This window comes from Phalaenopsis equestris, unplaced genomic scaffold (genome assembly GCF_001263595.1).
Source record: "Phalaenopsis equestris unplaced genomic scaffold, ASM126359v1 Scaffold000831, whole genome shotgun sequence".
NCBI lineage: Eukaryota > Viridiplantae > Streptophyta > Magnoliopsida > Asparagales > Orchidaceae > Phalaenopsis > Phalaenopsis equestris.
Window position 1 is genome coordinate 28,089 of NW_018165271.1, and position 2,879 is coordinate 30,967.

Below are 2,879 nucleotides of genomic sequence, written 5' to 3' on the forward strand. Positions count from 1 at the left end.
GGAAGAGGATTGCCTTGATGTGGAGGATGACTCTACCGATCAGCTAATAGAAGATGCCCCACCAGAATTTGAGAAAGAAATCAAATCAAATATTGATGAACTAAAGGAAATTAAGCTTGGGACAGAAGAGCAGCCCCAACCTACATTTATAAGTTCTCTACTCAACGAAGAAGAATCTTTAGAGTTGATCAAACTGTTAACCGGATTCAAAGATTGTTTCACATGAATTTATGATGAAATGTCAGGACTGTCAGCAGAAGTTGTAGTTTATAAACTCGACATGGACAAGGATATGACCCAAGTAAAATAAGATCCATGAAGAATGCACCATGAAATAGAGCAGCAAGTCATTGCCGAGGTGAAGAAATTAATAGACGCTAATTTTGTAAGGGAAGGGCAATACCCCAAATTGTTAGCTAACATTGTGCGGGTTAAGAAGAAAAATGGCAAATTCATGTATGTGCTGACTTCAGAGATTTGAATAAAGCATGTCTAAAGGACAAATTTCCATTACCAATACAAGAAATGATGGTGGATGTCGCTTCGACACATAAAATTTTCTCCTTCATGAACGGAACGTTGGGATACAACCAAATCAAGCTGGCTCCCAAGGATGCAGCACTTACAGTATTCAAAATGCCGATTGAAAGTTTCTACTACAAAGTGATGTCATTTGGGTTGACAAAAGTCGGAGCAACATACCAATGAGCTTTAATGAAGATCATTAAAGAACTCATTCACAACCAAGTGGAGTGTTACGTGGATGATTTGGTCATCAAAAGTAAATAGAAAATAGACCATTTATACGGTTTGAGGATCGTGTTCGAACAATTATGACAATACGACCTTAAGATGAATCCCTTAAAGTGCGCCTTCGGCATTACCTCTGGGAAGTTTTTGGGGTTTGTTATCCATCGTTGGGGAATCGAGATTGACCCGGATAAGATTAAATCTATCTTAAAAATGCCTCCACCCAAAACCTTGAAATAACTACATTATTTCCAAGGGAAGTTGGCATATCTGAGATGCTTTATTTCTAATCTCTCAGGTAAATGTTAGCCCTTCTCAGCATTAGTTAAAAAAGATGCCAAATTTTTTTGGGAAGAGAAATGACAGTGGGCTTTCCAGGACGTTAAACAATATTTAATGACACCTTCAGTTTTGGCAGTCCCTATCTAGAGAAAACCTTTAATACTTTACACCGTGGCCTTAGTTAACTTTCTTGGAGCCCTCTTACCCCATGTCAGTGATGAGGGTAAAGAAAACGTACTCTACTACTTGATTCTTCATCTAAAATCGATAGAGATAAGGTATCCGTCTATTGAGAAGCATTGTGTAGCTTTGATTTTGGCTGCCCAAATGCTCAGACATTACATGCTTTCTCATAAGGTAACTCTAATTTCAAAAGTTAATCCATTGCAATATTTGATGACCCAACCAACACTCTCTAGAAATCTAGCAGGATGGTCGATGCTTTTATTGCAGTTTGATATAACTTTTGTTCCCCCTCCATGCTATCAAGGGACAAATTTAGCAGGTTTTCTCGTTGCACACTCGCTTCCCGCTTGGTCTCCTCTTAATGATGAATTACCATATGATCAATTATTACAAATGAAATTCTTCATTGTGCAATGCTGGGAGATGTACTTTGATGGAGCTTCGTCTGCCAGAAAAAATAAAAGAACATACACATTTATAGTAGGCAAAGCAAGGATTGGTTTAATCTTTCTTACACCAGATAAGGGTATGCTGAGGTTCTCATACCACCTGTGAGAGCCATGCACCAATGAGAGCCATGCACCTGTGAGAGCCATGCACCAACAATGAAGCAGAATATGAAGCGCTGATCACCAGATTGGAATTGGTAATCTCAATGTATATAACAGATATTGCCATCTATAGCAATTCTCAGTTGATCATCCAGCAAGTCACCGGACAATAATGATTTTGAAACCAAGAATAGCAGAATATCATCAGTATGCAATGAGGCAACTGGAGCAGATTCCTAGTGTGACTCTCTATCAGATTCCTCGAGGAGATAATGCCCTTGCTGATGCTTTAGCAAAACTTGCCAAAGAATTGGCATGTCCCCCGGAGGGTTCCATTGACATTACAATACAAGATAAACAGGTTTTCTCTTGAATTAACCTAAAAAATCTATGCAAGATTAAAAAATAAGAAAGAATGACAATTACAGTTGCTGACATTAATGAAGATTGGCGTAGGGCATTAATAGAATATTACAGACTGGAAAGCTGTCAGAGGATAAGTCAGCAGCGCATCACATTACAAGAAGGGCTATGTCATACTCTCTAGTAGGTGATTTCCTCTATAGAAGATCATTTGATCAGATGTGGATATGATGTCTGAGTAGAGCAGAAGCACAAAATATCATCAAAGAAGTAAATGTTGGATTGTGTGGCGCTCACCAGTCAGGGCCAAAGATGAAAATGAAGATTAAGAGGCTCAGATATTATTGGGCGGCAATGATGTCCGACTGGATGGATACAACCAAAAGATGTCATCAGTGTCAATTACATGGGGTGGTCTTACACTAGCCTCTGAATGTGCTATACCCAACCGTTGCTTCGTGGCCATTCGAGTGTTAGGGCATAGATATAATAGGTCCGATAGACCCTCCATCCTCTAAGGGACACAGATTTATTCTTGCAGCTACAGATTTCTTTTCTAAATGGGCAGAGGCAGTGCCGTTATGGGAGGTTACAACACAGTACATCTTTTAATTTTTCAGAAGCCGTGTCATCTACCATTTCAGAGTTTCGCGCAGAATAGTTTCAGATAATGGGACAACCTTCAAGGGCACAAAAATCAACAATTTTGTCAAGTGACAGGAGATAGACTAAAGATACTCTACAATC